This window comes from Mustela erminea, chromosome 20 (assembly GCF_009829155.1).
Source record: "Mustela erminea isolate mMusErm1 chromosome 20, mMusErm1.Pri, whole genome shotgun sequence".
Classification (NCBI taxonomy): Eukaryota; Metazoa; Chordata; class Mammalia; order Carnivora; family Mustelidae; genus Mustela; species Mustela erminea.
This window is the reverse complement of record NC_045633.1, coordinates 35,973,067-35,994,327: the sequence shown is the minus strand read 5'-3', so window position 1 is coordinate 35,994,327 and position 21,261 is coordinate 35,973,067. Positions and strand designations below refer to the sequence as shown.

The following is a 21,261-nucleotide window of genomic DNA, read 5'->3' as shown; positions in this document are numbered from 1 at the left end:
TGTTTGCTTATAACACCCCTCTGAAGCCCTCGGTTTCTTTCCTGGAGTCCATAGTCTCTCAAGGTTCATCTCCCACTCTGATTTTCCTTCATTTTTCTCTTCCTTCTCCTAATGTCCCCCATGCTATTCCTTATGTTCCACAAATAAGTGAAACCTTAAAATAATTGTCTTTCTCTGTTTGACTTATTTCACTCAGCACAATCTCCTCCAGTCCCGTCCATGTTGATTCAAAAGTTGAGTATTCATCCTTTCTGATGACTGAGTAATATTCCATTGTATATATGGACCATATCTTCTTAATCCGTTCATTTATTGAAGGGCATCTCAACTCCTTCCACAGTTTGGCTATTGTGGACATTGCTGCTATTAGCATTGGGGTGCATGTACCCCTTCTTTTCACTAGATCTGTATCTTTAGATTAAATACCCAGTAGTGTAATTGCTGGATCATAAGGTAGCTCTATTTTTAACTTTTTGAGGAACATCCTCACTTTTTCCAAAGGGACTATACCAGCTTGCATGCCCACCAACAGTGTAAGAGGGTTTCCTTTTCTCCAAAACCTCTCCAACATTTGTTGTTTCTTTTCTTGTCAATTTTGGCCATTCTAACTGGTGTAAGGCAGTATCTCAATGTGGTTTTGATTTAAATTTCCCTGATGGCTAATGATGTTGAACATTTTTCATGTGTCTGTTAGCCATTCATATGTCTTCTTTGGAGAAGTGTCTGTTCATGTCTTTTGCCCATTTTTTGACATGATTATGTGTTTTTTGGGTATTGATTTTGAGAAGTTCTCTCTAGATCTTGGAAACTAGCCTTTTATCTGTAGTGTCATTTGCAAATATTTTCTCCCATTCTGTGAATTGCCTCTTTGTTTTGTCAACTGTTTCCTTAGGTATACAGAGCTATTATCTTTTTCTGCAATAAAAATTTGTACTTTAAATGGCCTCTAGACAAAAGCCAACCAGAATGCACTTGGCATTGAACAAATCAGGTTTATCATTCACTGGGACAAGGGAGAGCACACACCATGGGGAACCACTGGGCATCTGAGTACAAGGATTCTAGAAAGGATTTATTATATGATTTGGATTTTAAGTCGTTGGGGGAGAGTTCATGGAAGCTTGGCTTCTCTCTGGATTGGATGCTTTCAGGAAGCAGGGACAATTCCATGATGGGTTTTATCTTAATGTAATGTGGATGGGGGTGAGTAAGGTGAAGGCTTATAAAGGTAAGTCACTCCTATTAGCTGGGAGGGGATGGGTTTGCATTTCTCTAGTTCGCACAGTGACTTTTTCCCTTTGCTTCAGTGAAATCATGAGCTGATTTTGGTTATTGTTTTACTTAGCTATGATCACCCCTAACTTTGTCTGATGTTGATGCTTGGTGAAACTGTTCATATCCAATAGGAGAACAGCATGTCTAGGTGTGAACACATGTCAGTGCCTAATAACCACAGTTTCCCTGTGCATCAGGGAATGCTTTTCACTTTCTGGGCCCCTTCTTTTAGGCAAGGACAGATGAAGTCAGACCACAGGATATTAATTCATGATGAGAGATTTTGCTTCCCGTCATCAAGAAGGTGTCTCCTGCACCTCTCCAATAGATAGACTAGGGTCAATCCCTCTTCTCCGTTGTAAAATGAGTTGTTGAGCCATCTGATAGGACAGTGGCTGCCCAGGAGACTTTAAGACTCTGGACCAGATACGTCAGCCAACTGTAACACAGCCAATTACCAGAAACTGCGTGGTTATTAGTCCTTGTAGGTCTCCAAGCAAGAGGTCTAGACCATAAACCCCAGGCAAGGAAAACATATCCCAGAATCCAGCAGGGCCTGTTTTAGAGCCCCAGGTGGTTTCTTCTCGCCTTGTCTTGAAACTTGCCCTGTAGTGTTTACTTAGAGACCTCAAGCTTGGAGGAAATCAAGCATTACATGATCTTTCACGGCAATGCTGGCTAATGAATTGAGACACGTTTACTAGGTGTCCAAGGTAGACAGTGCATTATTTATGACATCTACTGGGGTCCACGACAAGTTTCAGGTCACCGTGGAGACTGCAGTCAGAAGAGTTTGCAGGGGTAAGGGCATCAGTTTTCCCCTCTTGGAATATCCTATGCTGGCTTCATGCTGGAAGTTCCTGAGAGGGCTGGTGTTCAATAGCTCGTATTCTTGAGGAATCACACCCAAGCACACAGGTAGTTAGAGGAAAACGGGCAGCTATGAGCCTGATAATCACTTTGGAAGTAGAGTCCCAAGGGCACAGGCTGTATTGGGAATATAAGTATCATTTATCACAACAGGAGGGAATCAATTCTCTGTCCATTTCCTAGGGGTTCCTGCTGTGCTCCAGAAATCCTTGTTGTTTTTCAATCATTTAAGCCATGGATTAACCCAGACCATTTGCCTCTTATGGTATATATATATATTTGCTCTTCTGTCATTTGTGAGTTAGTAGGTTTTGCTAAGGGGAATTAACTTAGGCATCTCAACTGATTTAATATCTGTGAGAAGCCCAAATGTCAATGGTAAATTCAGCTCTGTATTGCAGAATCTCTTGGCAAGTTTTAGTTGTTGTTGTTGTGTTTTTTTTTTTTTTTTAAGCCGGATGCTCCAAAACATAGAATTAAACAGAGATATCCAAAAAAAGACTCTAGAAGATTTGAAAAAGGTGTGAATACTTCCCCAGAGAGGTTACTTTTCTCCATACAAAAGAGAAAACTAGATTATAGAACATCAAGAGCTGTTTATGCCCTTTAAAAAAATGTATCACATCATTTTAATAATTTTGATAGCAAAACAATAAATAAATAAAAAATGTTAATATATAAAACCATCCAGAAATAATAAGCATAAAATTGTTACAATCACTACAATTGTGACAAAAACAATTTGTTAACCTATTGCTGTTTTAAGAAATCAGGATAAATTATGTTTGATGACCAATGTTTCATAGTTGTTCCTTAATTAAAAACTATCCAGGCATCCAAAAATTGTTTATTAATTAATTTAAAGTTTTGTCTAATGTCTTAAAACTAGTTATGGTCCTAAAAAATACAATTTGGCTAATACGCTAAATCCTTATAATTTGTAGTATTGTGAAATGTGCATACAGTTAAATACTCTGAAGACATATCCATTATCATCAGTTTATTTTCATGAACGTAATTTGATGTGTGTAAATGCTTAATTTTAAATAAGCTATGGAGCCAGCAGTAACCTAATGAACTCGTAAAACCAATGCAGGCAGCTTAGAAAGTTGAAATATGAGACATTTGATTCTGTACTGACACAAGTAAAATTTTGTGCTCTAAGTATTTTTATAGGGTCAACTAATTTTTAAGGACTAGATCATGCTCTAAACTCTTGTTTTATCCTAGAGCTAAAGCCATTTTTTTCCCAGCCATAGCCAGAATATCAAAGGCTGTTATATAAATACACTTTTGGGGGTCCACAAAGAAAAACACTGTGTAATAACATTTTTTTCTTTTAAGATGTTGTTGAGTGTTTATCTGGGGTAGATATTCCCAGAGTGCTGACACAGCAACTGAACGGTTTTTTTTTTGTTTGTTTAAAATTTTTAACCTCTTTTTTCCTGAGAGAGAGACAGAGACAGAGACAGAGAAAGAGACAGGCAGGGAGACAGAGATACAGAGGAACAGAGACAGAGAGACAGAGAAAGACAGAGAAAGACAGAGAAAAGCAGCCAACTCCAGGCAAATACGAAATCATCACTACAAGATGTTGATTGTATTTTCCCTCCAGAAAGAAGACAGTAAGTCTAGATGTAGATGAGGATTTTGACATATTTGTTCAAAGAGAGTGGCACACAACTGGGCTCGGTAGAACTTCTGTGCATTTGACAGTTTTGTCAGCCCAAATAATTAAAAGTTCAGCAGTCACTAATCCCCAAGTACTGAAAGGGAGAAGGCATGAGTTCTGGGTTAAACGAGATGCTCTCTCTGGCGGAGAAACAAGACAAGTGACCTCCTCTTGAGGATTTCTTTGCTTTTTGTTTGAAGGTACCTTTCAAATGAATACTCTCGCGCCTTTCAAAAGCTTCCCATCATGGCGGCTGCAATTTTGAGTGGTTCCTGGGGAAATGGTGCAGTGAATGAGGTAAGCATGCAAGTTAGCATGATGGTGAGGAGACAAGAGGAAGTGGGTTTGGCCTGGGCGGCACACGGTGTAAATGGAGGAGACACAGGGTAGGGGGGGAGAGGCACAGTGTAGACGAGGGAGAGGCACAGTGTAGACAGAGGAGTGCCTCGGAGCTGCTGGGATCCATCCATGGGTGTTTGTATAATTTCATGGCTCTGGGTCCTGGCAAGGCAGTCATCACCGAGCTGTCATCGGGGAGCAGACACAAAACTCCTGATTTTAGGCAGACAAAAATAAACAAAGTTCTCAGAAACACCAAGACAGGACTGAGGGAATGTCCTTATATGGTTCTAAAATGGCGATCCAAGTCCAAGTCAGTTTACGGAAGACGCCGCGTCTCAGGGGACATCCCTCAGCCCCTGGACCCAGCTTGGGCACCAATTTATCAGCCCACTTCCCAATTTCTGCTGCGACGGTTGACATCACGTGTCACTCTGGCCAGGCCACCATCCAGTTCCCCCGTCAGTCGAACGTTGAACTAGGTACTGCCGTGAAGACGTTTTGTAGATACGATTGAAGTTCATAATCAGCTGCTTTAAGTGAAAGAGATTATTCCACATGATCTGAGTAGGCCTGATTGGAGGGGTTGGAAAGTCTGGAAAGCAGAGCTGAGGCTCCCCTGAGGAAGAAACTTGCCTGTGGCTAGAAGCTTTGGCAGGCTCCGGAGAGTTCCAGCCTGCCTTCCTGATGGCCTGCACTCTGGATTTTGGACTTGCCTACTCAGGCCCTCACAATCATATAAGCCAACTCATTGCAATAAATCTCTTAATACAGATAGCTCCTCCTGGCTCTGTTTTTCCGGTTGGACCCTCACTAGCACATTCTCCCTGTAGACATTTCCCGTTATAGACAAAGAACCCCCTCTAAGCCATTAGACAAGCAGACAGGCCAGGAGCAGGTGTTAGAAGACTGGAAAACAATTTCAGCAAAGAACAATGTAAATATGATCAAATAAACATGATAAACCCAATGCTGGCATATTTAACACAATATTGGAGCTCAACATAGCACAAACTTATCTCTCAGGCATGTGTACAGGGGGGCGTCTCCAAAAGGGAGAGACACAGTGGGTCTCAGATGGGAACAACAGCACTGGGTTCAGGCTTACCACCCAGGGCAGGGAGGACTTCAGCTGGATCTTGGTGGCATATCCCATGCTGTCAGTGCCCTCCAGCCATATACTACAGGGGCACCCACTTCCAGCTGGACACATCGAGCTTCTTGCTCATTGTAGCAAGGGAAAATGTACCCGCTGCTGAAGCACTGGGAATCTCAGTAAGAAGATGGTAGAAAAGACTTATTATAGGATTTGGACCTTGGGTAGGTAATTGGGGAGAGCTAAACGAGGCAACCTTTACTGTGAATGGAATGCTTGCAGGAAACGGGGCCAAGTCTAGGATGGGTTGTCTAAATAAATCTCATCTGGCAGTCTCCTTATCTGGGAACTTCATCTAGAAGACAAGAGCATGGTTAAAACAGTAACTGGCAAAGAAGCAACAGTCACTCATATTAGCTGGGGTAGGGTGGTGTGGTACTTTTGTTTCTGTAGTTATTTTGTGCTATAGATCGTGTCCCCAAAAGTCTTAATTCTTGCTGTGATGATATTGGAAGTGGGGGGAGGTCTCTGGAAGGAGGTTAGGGCATGAGGGCGGAGCCCTCCTTAATGGGATCTGTGCCCTTAATGAAGAGACCCCAGGGAGCTGTCTCACCCCTTCGGCCATGTGAGGACACGGAGAAGACGGCCATCTTGAACCAGGAAGTGGGTCCTTGCCAGACCCTGGATCTTGCCAGTGCCCTGATCTTGAACTGACCAGAATCCAGAATTGTGAGAAATCGATGTTTGCTGTTTATGCCACCCAGCCTGAACCGACTAAGACATTTTGGTTTTGTCTGTGCTTAGATAAGATTCTGAAATTGTGTTTTGTTTGTTTGTTTGTTCGCTTGTTCTTATTTTCCTGTTTCCCTGTATCATCGTTACAAAACACAGAGCATCTGACACCCCTTGGACGCTGGTTGATGTCTGTGGTTGCTGATCTCCCCCAGGAGGACCCCATGGTCTGGCTGCGAGCTCCAGACCAGCTCTTGGACCGGTTCTCTGACAACTTCAAGGTCAGTTCGTAGATGTCCGAAGTTGTTCTCCTCTTCCTTTGTATATAAACTGAAATTGTTTTTAGTTTTTTATGGCCCAAGATTTATTTTTTTAAATGTGGACTGAGCTACAAACAGTGTAATTATTATTATATCCAATATATACCCAGACAATAAAAATATATAACATATTGTGATCATTACCAAACAGAAACGTATGATTAGAAATCAATCTTGATGAGACAGAAAGGAAAGTTTACATGTGGTTCATGCATTTATGAATAAATCTTACTTATTCCTTATATGAAAAGAGCTGGTATATATTTTATTCCCATTTTCAATTTTTATTTATTTTTGGTGCTGAGAAAACTCATATCCTTAAATGAGTCAATGGGAGTGGAATTAAAAAAAAACCACCACCAACAAAAACAGAAACAAAAACCAATGACAACAATTTATTCAAGGTTATCTGCAAAATGCTCATTTTGATATACCATAAAAACTAATTCTAATCATCTGCCAGTTCGCAATGTAATTGAATCCTCAAATTGAAAGCAGAGAAATCAGAAACTTGGAAGCAGAGAAATCAGAAACTATGTAACTTGCAAAGGTCTTGTCTTGTACTTGTTAGAGCTCTGTTTTTCCAACCTGAAGACCAGCATTTTAAATTCCCCTTTGTTCAAAAGCCCAGAAGGTTCCCCACCCTGCATAAAGGAATGCACTTTAGTAGGAAGGGGGATGGGTGAGAAGCCTGTCTGTCTTTTGTACAAAGCCAGAAAGGTGACTTAAAAAAAAAGAGGCTATTTATTTATTTGAGAAAGAGCTTGAGTGGTGGGGAGGAGTCTGGGAGAAGCAGACTCCCCGCTGAGCAGGAAGCCAGATGCCAGACTCAATTCTGGGACCCCAAGATCACAACCTGAGCAGAAGGCAGATGCTTAACCATCTGAGGCACCCCAGGTGCCCCAGAGAGGTGACTTTTTAAGGGAAAGTGAGGACTGACTCCATGTCACCTCAAGGGCAGGTGAATTCTGTTAAAACAGTTTCAGCAAAGAATATATATGTATGATGAGAATCTGGATATTAATTCTCTAAAGCTCTACACACTGAATACCCCTTGGAAAGTCTGTTGGCATCGTCAGGACGACCTGTGCTTTACTTCGAAGCTTCCCCAAGCGATCTGTAGGTTGCTTTCCAGGGGAGGTCTGCTGCGCCAGTATAATAGGATCATGATGGCCCGTGACCATTTTATTGTCTAGCAATGTTGCTCTCAAATCTCCCATAGCGCCTAAAACACTGTCTCTGCATGTGGGAGGGTCTTTGCCGATATTAACTAGAGCAGAAGTGTCCATTGTACTGTTTTAGGTAAGAAAACACATCATAAACGGCAGTACAAATATTTGATGTCGTTCCTGCCCCTTAAGAGATGGCCCAGAATTATTGATTGATAATATTATTTCTCTTTTATGGAATACCTATAGGGGCCTGGCATTGAGCATCCATGTGCGTATGGGGGCACCTGGGAGGCTCAGTTGGTTAAGCATCCAACTGTTTTTTTAAATTTTATTTATTTATTTGAGAGAGAGAGAGAGAGGGAGATAGACATAGGGACAGAGAGCATGAGTAGGGAGGAGGGGGAAGCAGGCTCCCCGATGAGCAGGGAGCTGGATGTGGGGCTTGAACCCAGGACCCTGGGATCATGATCTGAGCCAAAGGCAGACAGCAACCAACTGAGCCACCAAAACACACGGAGCATCGAACTCATGATTTCTATTAGGACGTGCTCTCTGGATTGTGAAAATGAGCCCCGCATCAGACTCTATAATGAGATTCTCTCTCTCTCTGCCCCTCCCCTGCCAAAAGGAAAAACAAGCACGCACCATACAATGACCTCACAAGATAACTACTGTTATTTCCATTTTGTAAAGAAGCTTCTCAAGCCATAGATCTAGTAGACGATTGTGCAAACATTCTAATCCGGTCCCAAACCACCGGGATATTTTCGTTCCTTCTTAGTCATGCCTGGACTTAGATCTTGGCGATCCTGGAGAACAGCAAGTTTATTAAAAACAACAACAACAACAACAACAACAAAAAACCCGCATCTCTGTTTTCTTACATCGAAAAGGAAAAAGAGTAGGTCTGTCTTACACTTGTGAGATAAATATGTAGTATACCAACAGGCACATGGTACACCTTAGGCGTTTAACCAATGCTCCTTCCCTCCCTCGTCTGCAAGGAAATTTCAAAAGAAATAGAAAGAAATCCGTCAAATTCAGAACTAATCTGTTCAGCTTCTGATAGGACTTGGTGACTTTTTTTTTTTTTTTTTTGGTGAAATAAAACATTTTCCAATTGACCAAGTCTCCAACCAAAGCAACCAGCTAACTGCCAATTCCAAAAGCCCTGCTTCAGGCAAGACCACTTTAACACAATTCTGGAACGATGGATTCCATCCACGCTGCCAAGATTAGAAACACTCCACAATTTTCTATCATTTTAAGGAGTAGAACCCAACCTGAAAATGGAATATAATTGGAGCGCAGAAGCATCTCTGGGCTGCCTCTTTGATTCTCACTTCCTCAGGAAGTATTCATAGTTGATCTCTCTGTGCACGAATGGGAATTAGAGTGACTCTCTTTGTCTTTGAAACAGGCAAAGGGAACCAGCCTGGATGACATGAGTGCTGTTGAACCACATCAAACCAATGATCTGATCCTTAACAGCAAACAGCCCCTGGTCTTTTTAAAGGCAGAAAAAAAAAAAAAGAAAAAAGTCCTGTAACACGAAGGCAGAAATGAAGGTAAGCCAGTCCCATCTCTGCAGAATTTCTTGCCCGCACCCTCCTGGATTGGTCTACTTTTATTTGCTCGCGGTATACCTTTGGTGATGGGGTTTGGGAATTCATGTATCTATCAATATATACAAACAGATCTTCAAGCAAATGCAAACACAGAGCTCAGAGACAGCAGACCTCGGATGAGGCAAGTCTGGACTTGGGAAAGCTTGGGAAAGGCCTTTTTCCTTTTGCCTCCCTGGCTGTTAGGCTGAATGAAAATCCAGAGACCCTCCAAAGCCTTCCTCGGTTGGCTTAGCCACACGCAGGGCTTTAGTCTTTGCTCTGTGAAGGGTTCAATGAGGCAGGCATGGCGGTGGGGGAAAAGAATAGAATAGATGTCCCACCTCCTGCTCTTGGCTGGTGTTCAGTTGAAAGTTTCTCTTTGTACATGCTGCGGGAGGACAAGGTGCTAGGAATGAAACGGCATGGGCAGCACAGACTTCCTGTTTTCAAAAACACTGAGATATTCTTGTTATGCCCCCACTACAAGTTGAGAAATCTGGGTTCCTTCCCCTTGGACACCGTGGAGTGTGGAGCTGGCTTCCTCCTGCTCTCATCAAGGCAATTGTCTTCCTGTCACATGAAATCATAATTCCAAACCCTCTGATGATTTACAGCAAAAACAGGTGACCAAAACATTGTGGCTGTTGGCAGTCATGGGGCTTACAGGCAGAATCTGTTTCCTATCAGCTGCTGTAACAAATTCTCATAGATTATCCTCAAGCATCTTAATACAGATTTATTCTCTTCCAGTTCTGGAAGCCAGAAAGTTAAAATAGGTCAGCAGGGCGGGTTCCTTCTGCAGACTCTAGAGGGGAATCCATTTCTTTGCCTCGCTCAGCTTCTAAAAGCTTCCCACGTTCCTTGGCCAGTGGCCACCCAGCACCGCCTTCATCACGACTTCTCCTCTCGCTCTGCCCTCCTGCTTTCCTCTATAAGGACTTCCATTCTTCCATTGGGCCCACCAGTTTAATCCAGAGTTCTCTCCCCATCTCAAGACCCTTCACGACATCTACAAAGTCCCTTTTTACTACGTGAGGTAACATACCTAAGGATTTTCCAGGATCGGGCCACGGACATCTTTGGAGGACATCTTTATTTAGCCTAGCGTGTGTGCCAAGTCCCCGTCTTGGAGTGCAGAATCTAAAATCAAGCTTGTCTTCTGAATGGGCCAAGTAGAGTGAAGTATAAATGCTTGACACACTTTTCAATACTGGGTAGTAGAAACCATTTAATTGTAGCACAGGTACTAAAACCGTTTCCCCTGATGGACTGAGAAGTCCTTGAGGAAAGGGAGTGCATTTAGATGACATTTGTGTTGGTGGCTTATGGACCTGCCACAGGCTGTGTCCAATAATGGTTTTCGAATGAGACTCCATGGTCCTTTGTATACGAGAATGTGCAGATGGTGAGGGAACCTGGTAGAAATCTCAGGGATAAATTAAACCCACATTTGATCTTTCACAACATATATTACTTTCTATTTTTTTAAAGATTTTATTTATTTATTTGACAGACAGAGATCACAAGCAGTCAAAGAGGCAGGCAGGTGGGGGAGGGAAGCAGGCTCCCCACTGAGCAGAGAACCCAATTCGGGGCTCGATCCCAGGACCCTGAGAGCATGACCTGAGCCGAAGGCAGAGGCTTTAACCCACTGAGCCACCCAGGCGCCCCTTGCTTTCTATTTTTGGCAATGGGTTTTTGGTATTTGAGTGCTCCTTGAGGAAATGCAGATGATGGGGGGAAATGATTTATTTATAGGGACAAAGCAGGCAAAATGCAAGATCAGTCCAGCCAACCAAATAACCAACCAACCACACAGAAAGAAACAAGAGAACCAGCCGTGCTGAGGGAGCTCCCAGGAACCACAGAGGCTGTTGAATCAAAACTAGACGGAGGAAAGGGGGGGGGGGAGGAAAGAATGAGAAATACCCCTTCATTGCGGAAGAATTCCGAATAATAAATGTAGAAGGAAATAGAATGAGGAAAATAGAAAGTCATCATCAGAACCTCTCAGCAATAATTACTGCTAGCAAAACTGCTATGAATTATAGCTGTATTTATATTCTTTCCCTCTGATAGCATCCGTGTATATATAACATACCTGTATAACAATAACAACAAAATGCCCCATGCTCACTGAAGCGTTATTTACATTAGCCAAGAGATGGAAACAACCTGAGTGGCCTTGGACAGATGAATGGATGAAGAAAATGTGGTATATGTCGCTTCAACCTGTGTGCGTGTACGTATGTTGGAATAATAGTCAGTCATCACAGAAAGAAATTCTGGGGCACCTGGGTGGCTCAGTGGGTTGAGCCTCTGCCTTTGGCTCAGGTCATGATCTCAGGGTCCTGGGATCGAGCCCCGCGTCGGGCTCTCTGCTCAGCTGGGACCCTGCTTCCTCCTCTCTCTCTGCCTGACTCTGCCTACTTGTGATCTCTGTCTGTCAAATAAATAAATAAAATCTTAAAAAAGAAAAGAAAAGAAAAGAAATCCTGCCATCTATAACCACTTTGAGGACATTAGGTCAGGCAGGGAGAGAGAAATACTGTTGATCTCTCTTATATGTAGAGTCTGAATAAGAAAAAGCAAACCAAGAACACAGAGATCCAGAGACCAGATCAACGGTTGCCAAAAGCAGAGCTTTGGGGTGGTTTGCCAAAATGGGTGGACGTGATCACAAGGTCGAAACACCCAGTTATAAGGTAACTAAGCCCTGGGGACGTCGTATGCAACAAGCACTCTTGTGTGTGATACCGTACTGCATATCTGGAAGCTGTGAAGGGAGTAGGTCGGAGAAGTTCTCACCATAGGGAAAGAATGTGACTGGGTGCGGTGATGGATGCTAACTAGACGTGCTGTGGTGATCAATTCACCGTATAGACATCTATCAAATCATTATGTCATCCACCTAATATCAGTACAATGTTCTATGTCAATTACTTGTCCATTAAAAAAAAGTTTACTCAAGAATGGGCGGAATCAGCAGGTGGAAGTTTAAGGAGAGACGAACTATTTGTAGAGTCTCGAAGTTATGCGTGGGATTTGCACATTCTCTCCCAAAAGGAATGCTTATGAGTTAGAAGGGAGAAATGGTGACTTCACGGTGGAGAAATCCTCCAGGCACCCCCTTAGGCAAGTGACCAAGGTTAAGAACTGATTACCATAAAATGTAGCAACATCAGGTACTCCCGAGGAGAACTCATCACTTGGTGATGTCCCTCCTGATAATTCATAGCCTCGGTCCAGGCATGGGAAAACAGAACCAAACTGGAGGTCTGTCCACAAAGTAACAAGAGTCTCAAGGTCAGGAAGGCAAAGGGAGGCTTGTCGCAGATTGGAGGAGACATGAAAACCAAATGCCGTGTGGGATTTTGGTCTTGATGCTAGAACCGAAACAGGACATTTGTGCAAAGACTGGGGACGGCTGAGTCAAGTTTGTAGCTTTGTTAATAACATGGTGCTCCTGTTAGTGTCTCCATTTAGCCGGTTTCACTAAGGTTATGCAGAATGTTAACGTGGAGGGGAGGTGCTGCTGGAAGGATATGCCGGAACTCTGTCCCCTAAGTCTGAAACTATCTTAAGATAAAAAACAGTCAAAGCTGACACAGAGCAGAAGGTAGTGCTGGCAGCTTTTCTGCGTGATTCCAAATGCTTACGTTGCCATTGTCCTATGCAGGAAGGCACAACCTCTTCCAGGGTGAGGAGTCCCTGCCTCGGCTTAGCACTTAAGAGTTCTGGGATGTTGTCACAGTGGTTTTCCCATTTGAGCCCTCGGCAATGTGCGTGATAAGTATGGAGTAATGTTCCTTTTCTTTTTTTGGATCAGAAAATAGATGTTTAGGGAGAATAAACAACTCCAATAAATAACCAGTGGGTGGGGAGTCCAGGTCTGCCGATTTTAAGATCAGTGCTCTGGCCGGGCACCCTGCCAGTAACATCCCTATTTGTCTCTTCTTTGTAGCCATGAAGGCATTACCATTTTGGATTTGAAATCTGGCTGATAACTCTTTATTCTCTAAATAAATACCAGGGTATCTGGCGTTAGCCTTGTTTAGGGATGCTGCAGGTCCCGCTACACCCATCTACAGAGTTTCTCTTCCTAATAACTTTTCAGTATTCAGAAAGGGTCTGGGTTTAAGCCTTTTCGTATTCTGATGCTACGTTTTAAAGAACTCCCCAAAGTTCTCCAACTCTGACAGACTCATTTGCATATACCTAAAAAAAACCGCAGGCTCACGCTTTCAGCTTGATCCAATCATCCAACATAGCCACAGCAGGACAGGGTCGATTCGAGGTTTGAATTTATGGATGATTCAGCATTTCTAAATTTCAAAAGCAGCTTTGATGACGGCAGAATTTTGAGCAAGGGAGGTGGGCCCTGGGAGCGATAAGTTTCCGTGGGCTGGAGCTAAAACACCCGCTGTTCATGCCCGGGTTTTGATGTGGTAACTTCACGTGTCAGTAACCGCATCTAATTTAGGGGGCTGTAAGCAAGGGCATTGGCAGTCTGGGTGGGAAAAAAACAAACAAACAAACCCAAAAGCACACATTCTACTGTGCTACAAAGCCCCGTTCTTCCCTTTCCCAAAGCAACCCTGCGCGATGGAATATAGCCAGCTGGGGCTACCGTAGACTTTGAGGTGACTTAACCAAGAAGACACCTATTTTGTCACCATCTCAAAGGCTGGAAATTGAGACCAGGCTACCAGCAGGCTTTGTTTCTTGTTTCCTCCTGAGGCGTCTCTCCTTGACTTACAGAGAGCGAGCCAAGAGCCCCCGTACATATATCTTATAAGGACACCCACCGTACGATCAGAACACACCCTAATGACCTCATTTTAACTGAACTCTGGAAACACCCTCTCTCCAACTACAGTCCCCTTCGTTGGTGCTGGGGATGAGGACAGCAAAGTGAATTTTTGGGGGACACAGCTCAGCCCGTGACCGCGTCCTTGTTACAAACATGCAATCAACCAGTAACACTCGACACGACTGCGGGTCCTCCGTGGTGACCCTCAGCTTGCCCGGTTCTGGTCCAGTTCCTCCTTCCCCTTCAGGGGACTCCCAGATGACACCCGCTACAACCACGCCTTGGGTCCACCATAAAGTAAGCCCATACGGGGTCATCTTAGTGCCACTGGATATCCTCTAAGGTTCCTCTCCTTTCCTTGCCATGCATTCTCCTGATGAGACTTTACCATATTGCTGTGGAGGGGGATTGCTGTCCCCCCAGCCCAGGAACCCCCCATCGGCACCTAAAAAGTATTTTCTCACCCTGTTTCCTTGCCGTGCATCTAATGTTCTAGCACATTACTCAGCTCAGGCTGTCAGCTTCTGAGAGTTCACTCTCTCCAGAGAAGGTCAGAATAGATTGTCGAGGGCTTCGACCACAGGCCAATGTTGAGTGTCCATTTTTAAAATGTCAGTTTTATTATTATTCAGGTGTGATGAAGCTGACAGATTAGGAGATGATTGTCCATGAAAATGGTTTGTTTCTTAAGGGTCTCAAAAGGGGGCATGTTGTGCAGGGCTACACGGGGAAGCAATCATGGTTGGTCGGGGGGCAGGGGAGAACGTATGGGCAAGAACCTTCACTGTGGTTTCCGTGGGAAGGTCAACAGGCTTTGGATGGGCAAGTTTGAGTAATAGCGGTAGTCTCTGGGGTGTGAGGACTGTTTTTAAGGTGTTTGGTGCTTGATTCTGGGGTGATTAAAGGGGGACTATTGGTCTGGAGTGTGAAGGCCCAGTAGATGTGGTAGGTGCCAGCTCTGGACTTGTGGGTTTTCATGTGAAACATAGGCTCGTAGGACAGTCATTGACTGTCTCGAAGAACTGGCTAGCCCTGAAAGGGGCAGCTCCTTGGGGTCATTGAGGACCAAGATGCCGGACATCAGGATACAAAGATGGGCTTTAAGGACGTGGCACCTATGATTGTCCCACTCTGCCAATCATTGGTTCATGTCCCAGACAAGACTAAGATACTTGTAACCTCTCTCCTCTGAGTGGTTTGAGACCCTGTGTCCAGAGAACAGGGGAGATAGGCCATTAGGGCTCTGGCAGTGTGAAATAGATCCATCCAAGTTAGTTTGCCAGGTCGGAAACAGGAGACTCTGTCAAAGTTCTTAGGGGATGTTGGGTCCCTTTTGAGACAGGTGACTATGTTCCCTTGACCCCCTTGCTCACTTCCCATTCCTGGGGAGCCCCACATTTGTTTGGCAGACGATGGTGTGTGGGCCAGAAGGGGGAGGGAGCCAACACTTCCAGAGAGAAGCTCTAAACTTGGCACAGACATGGGGCAATGAAATCATCGTCAAAGCTGGACAGAGGGCAAGGAAATGGGTAGACGGCACACTAGGCAGGGGGTGGAAGCTATCCCATTCCAGATCCTGGTACAGGCATGGTGACATTGAAACTCCAAGCCCCAGACTCTGGGTAGGGGTTTAAGAGGACCGCCCTTCTTGAGGGTAGAGTACAGTGGCAGCTGGACATACACCATCTGATGCTGTCAATGCCCAGTGTCATCTGAAGACTAGACAAAGCAAGTGTAGGGCCACATGGAGTCTGGAAACCCAGGGCATGGAGCTGTCTGGAAAAGGTCCCAGCTCACATGGTCCCTAGGCAGCCCTCCTCTGATGCAGTACCCCAGGTGGATGGAGAGAGTTGGGAACACAGTGACCTAAGGGAACGAGAAGTATCCTGAACACCACAGGAAGCATCCAGAGGTGATAATGATACAGTGGTGATCATGCAGTTGTCCATTCATAAATATCAGTGAACACTTACTACGTCCTGGGTACTAGACCCTGGGATTGTAGTGATGAGCCGAAGCACATGGTCCCTGCCTGGTGTTTAGACTGCTTTCACGGCAGAGCCCTGGTCTTTAACCCTTTAACCCTCTGGCACAGAGCCTCCTAACATCCTCAAATACCACCAGCTGGCAAGTGACCACTCTTTGTATCCTGACTGTCTCACTGGGTCTCGGAGGACCCTCTGTAAGAAGCCAGATGTTCATTCCATAGCAGAGTTCAAGACTCTTCATGACTCCCAACATACCTACCCCAGTCACTAGTTTTCATGCCCTTTCATGCCTCCCAACCCCCACATGAAGTAAGATGATAATCCCATTTTGTGGATGTAGGAATTGATTCCAGAATGGTTGAGCAGGTAGCCAAAGGTCACGCAGAAGAAAAATAATTGAAACCCAGCTCCAGCTGACTCCAAAGCCAGCGTTCTTTCAAAATCGCCAGGCGTAGATGCATCTGAATTGTTAACCTGATGCAATCATTCCATTTGCTAATAGGTATTGTATCTATTTCTGGGTGTGTAGGTACATGCTTCTTTGTAGCACTTTGACTCGCCGTTAATTAAATGATATGGATATACCCAAAAGATGAGTGGATAATTTACAGTTTTTAAAATTTTAATGAATAAATAACAACTCTTCCTTTATTTATCTAGTTTAAAATGTTAATGAATAGCTCCCCTTCTAATTGCAAAGCTGAGTATTTAAGGGAACCTGACACTTCATAAATATCAAACTGTGAGGTTTTGTGTGTTGGTTTTATATAAACATAGGAATTGAGTAATTATCATCCCTGCTATTCATTAAAATTCAAAATTAGATAAACAATAAGCAGGAATGTTTTTGTTCATTATTATTCATATCAAGTACTTTGCTTAGAATATCCCCTGCTTCTTTTCACGATTTCTTTCCTGCACTGTCCTTTCTCTTTGAGCACAAAAATGAGCCATTGAGTGGAAAACTTTGCTTTTCTCTTGTTCTCGCTTCAGCTGAGTCATTTTCTTTGGAGAGAGTGGTGGCAACAGAGTAGGAGGTCTGGGCTCAGGGTTGCATGATCCTTAGTGCTGGTTTAGCTCTGTCTCTAATTTGTGATGGGTTCCCTAAAGCAAGAATGATCCCCGGGCCTGGGTTCTCTTGTCTTGAGGATAAAGAATTTGTACTAGGTGACCATTCATGCTTTCCTTTATTTTCCTAGAACAGATCTTGTTGTGTGTCTATGTGCCAGGCGCTGAACTATATGAAATTCTAGAGGTGAACAAGAAATGATTGCCGTTTCTGACCTGGTGGAGCGTCATCAAATAAGCAGGCAAACGATTCTAAGATCACAGTTATGATTCTTACTACGAAGGGGATTATATAATGTATGAACCATTATAATAGAGCTTTGGACAGAGAAACATCAGGGGGAAGGCAGGCTTACATCGATATCTCAAGGATGAGCCACAGTTAGCCAGGTGAAGAAGGAAAAGAGGAAAATCCCATGAGCTAGAAGGGCTTGGGCAAAGGCCCTGGGGCAGGAAACTGTAAAAGGCCCATCTTTCTATAAAGGAGATATGGGGAGATCAGGGTATCTGATGAGGTTGTAGAGGGTAGGTGGGGCCCGTTCAGACAGGCCATCTGCAGGAGTCTATCTTTACCCTGAGAGCAAGAGCAATGAACATCAACATATATTTGAATCATGTTCCTTTGACACTGGTTTCGTTAGATGGAGGTTAGGTCTGTTTATGCTGCTTTTTTTCTCTCCTCTTTTCTTCAGATCTTGAGAGCCTTCGGAGCAGTTTAATTTGCAATGCTCTCTTAGGGGTGTGGGATCTGAGGACAGTTTATAAATTTATGGGTGAGTTCCAGGCCACAGGTGGGTGGGGTTGGCAGACCTTAGGGCTGACACGTCTGTGCTCCTTTCCCTGGCCTGCTGCTCCAGGATTCCTGCTGCTTTGCTGAAACACGGCTTTGCACAAAAAAAGAACGGTCCCAATGCCGTCTTCCTAAAATGGCCTGATGAACCCGCGCCTGGACCGTCACTCAGCAGCCGTCCTCCAGCTCTGTAACCACACAGCCCCTCCTCTGATCCTTCCAGAAATTGACAGAGGTCCTGAGAACACGCAGTTCTGTACTTTTATGTATTAACAATCTACGAGTCCCATTCCATGGTACTTGGCTTGATATAATAATCTACTCGGAATTTTTTTTTTTTTTTAAAGGAATAAGAAACACAACAGAGACGCGACCCTGGCAGTTTCCCCACGGGAAATCCCACTGGATCAGCGGTGCAGGGGCTCACAGCGAGACTGGGGGTTGGCTTAGTACCAGGATTTGTTTTGAAGTTGACCACAGAACGCTCTCCAGGCTCGAATGGGACCCTGACCGCTGTTGGTGAGAAAACCGGGAATATCCTGGAGGCGACGTACCTTTGTGTGAAAGGCGGCTGAGCCGGGAGAGGACATGGCATCAGGGCGCTTCCCCTGCGCTCTCAGAATCTCCTGAAAGCCTTCAAGGACCGCAGTGGGTCCGTCTCACTTCCATGGCTCTGTTTGTGCGGATTAGGAGTGAGGCCGGTGAATGGCCATTTTTCACAGGCTCCCTCATGGGATTCAATTCGGGAACTTTTCTGCCATCCCTGATGCTAACTATTTCCCCTTCCAGGATGGAAACTCTCCTATTCTTCCTGCTAGAGGAAGGGGATGTCCGGAGGCCCCAGGACATGTGGAGAAACTCAGAGGGCTCCCCGGAACTGAGAAGTTCAGGGACGCCTTTCCCGCGTGCCCTCTGCTGTCCTGTGCTCCGCTCCTCCCGGAGCCCAGGCCCTCTTGCTTCTTTAAAAAAAAATTATTTTAATTCAAGTATAATGAACATACAGTGTTATATTAGTTCAGCTGTATAATGTAGTGACTCAGCAAGTCTGTACTCACTCGGGGTTCATCGCGGTAATGGTCCTCTTCATTCGTTTTATTTTTTTTTTTAGACTTTATTTATTCATTCATGAGAAACAGAGAGAGAGAGAGAACCAGAGGCAGAGAGAGAAGCAGGCTCCCCGCTGAGCAGAGAGCCCGATGCGGGGCTCGATCCCAGGACCCTGGGATCATGACCTGAGCCGAAGGCAGCGGCTTCACGCACTGAGCCACCCAGGCGCCCTCTTGGTCCCTTTTACTCTTCTCCCTGCCCTCCCCTCCTCCTCCCCTCTGGCAACCACCAGTTTGGTTTTGTACTGAAGAAGGGGAGGGAAAGTTCCAGTCGCTTGGTCTCCTGCGCCGCACGTGGTCTTATCGGTCTTCTTCAGGTCTGCGCTCTCGTGGGTGTGGAGCTGTGAGCAGGTGGCTTCCAGCTTCTTTGCAGTGGCCGTCCCTCATTCCTTGAGAAAGGACATCACCTCACAAAGGCTGTTTTACCTTGGAAACGGGAAAGGGTACGGTATCCAGGGCCTGGCGTACAGTAGGTGCTCATTAAACATCAGCCTGCTTCTCTTGGCTCTGATTCTCAAGCCCGCCGTGCATCCTCCCCACTGGGGAGCTTTTCAGCATCCTGCCTCCCGGGTCTCACGCCACATCTGCAGAATCAGAATCCCTGGGGAAGCCCAAGAGGGGCTGCTTTGTGGGGATGAAGCTTTGCCGGCCTCGGGACAGGGCCCCAGCCTGGGTCTGGCCAGTATCACGGGGCAGCAGGGGACTGTCCTGACCCTGAGGATCTGAGGTCTGTGCATGCCTGAAGGAGGCCAGCGCGGTGGAGCCGGGTGGCTGCTGCAGTGACCTCCCCGGGCTGGCCGGCCGAGGACCCAGGCGTGTTTGCGATCCCCGAGGATTCGATGGGGCGGGGAGGGAATTTGCAGCCGTGAGGTCTCAGACACGACAAGCTGTGTCCGCAGGCGCCTGGCTTCAGCTGAGTAGGGATCCTGGGCCATCGGGCGCTGCTCCTTAGGCCGGCTTTGTGTGGTTTAATGAGGCTTTTCCAGGCTCTCCTCTGTAGCCAACTGGCAAAGACGTGCCAGCAGCCAACGGGGGGCTGCCAAGGTCCCCTTCTGAGGATAGCATTTATGCCCAGAGCCCCCCCTGTTCTCCTGTGAGCATGATCCCCAGGGAGGGGACAGCCAAGCCCTTCCCGGATCCCCACCCCCAAAATAAGAGATCCCTGCTCTTGGCAGAACCCTAAAGCAGAGAGTGTCTCGGCCTTCCTGTGGCTGCAATTCCTGGAAAGACTTTCCTATCTAGAATTCTAAAGAGCTTGCTCATTTTTCAAAAGGGGAGAGCACGGAGAAGGATTGCCCCAGACTCGAGGCTGTCGTCACCTCTTCCTCTGTAGACTTCCTTCCACACCGGGCTTCTGTTCCGTAGAGGCTGGGTACCAGCTAGGTGAGTCGAGCCAGGTTGACATCGAAAGCTCTGGAAGGTTGGGGTATTTCGTACTCAGGCTGAATGGAGCCAGATGATCCTGACCTGCGCCCTCCCAGCACTGGCTGCCCGCCCCGCTTCCTCCCCACGCTCCCACAGCTCATGGCCAGGCCTTCTGCTACTGACGCCCTCAGTGGCCAGGGGCCTCCCCGCCCTGGAGCTGCTCTGTGCGGGGAGACTTCTCTCCACCCCGTCCGTACCTGCCCCGAGCCTCCCCAACACCGTGCTCCCCTGACGCCTGAGAAAACAGTCTGAGCGATAAGGTCTCAGGGCTTTTCTCTTCGTGCCTCCTCAGGGGTGGGAAGCACCCTTTCAGGAAACCAGAATACGGGTAGAAAACCACCTTCCTCCTCTCCATGAACCACTATTGTGCAGGTAACTGCCCCAAATTCAGTGGCTGAAAATCAAAGCCTTTTCCTGTGCTGACAATTCTGTAAGGCGGAAATTTGGACGGATCAGTGAGGGCAGCTTGTCCCTCTGACCCCCAATCCCCCGAGGCCTAGGACTGCCAGCAGAGAGGTTGTACACGGCTGAGGATGACTCCAGTGGTGGGGGCCTGGAGTCATACAGAAGCTTCTATCCTTGCTACCCTGGTGCTTGGATAGGATGCCTCAGAAGTGGGACTAGCCTCCGTATGGCCTCTCTGTGGGGCGTGATCTTCCTTACAGTGCCCAGGCTTCTTTACACGGAGGCTTGAGGGTCCTGAGAGCAAATCGAGAGCATCCGAAGACACATAAGTTCACCTTGGGTATACACTATGAATCAAAGCAGTCATAAGCTCTCGTAGGTTCAAAATGTGGGGGCATGGAAGCCCTTGGTCAGTAGGAGGAGTGTCATATATCCTGTATTAGAACGGCTTGTGCCTTAGGGATGCCCCCTCCCTTAAGTCATCCTATGCCACATATTTGTGGAAATCCCACCCGGAGACGTTCCACTTTGCTTCTCTCCTTGGCAACCGCAAGGGCCTCTGACAATGGCAGCTTTGAGGAGA

At 45.8% G+C, this 21,261-nt stretch overlaps 1 long non-coding RNA gene across 1 annotated transcript in view; it reads left to right on the top strand.

Annotated features, from left to right (window-relative positions):
* The first annotated feature begins 4,018 nt into the window (after positions 1-4,018).
* LOC116581102 overlaps positions 4,019-21,261 on the top strand; it is a 36,572-nt gene continuing 19,329 nt past the window's right edge. The window contains exons 1-3 of the long non-coding RNA XR_004281891.1: positions 4,019-4,114; positions 6,144-6,265; positions 8,897-9,044. This is a non-coding gene — a long non-coding RNA (uncharacterized LOC116581102). The remainder of the gene's footprint in view (positions 4,115-6,143; positions 6,266-8,896; positions 9,045-21,261) is intronic.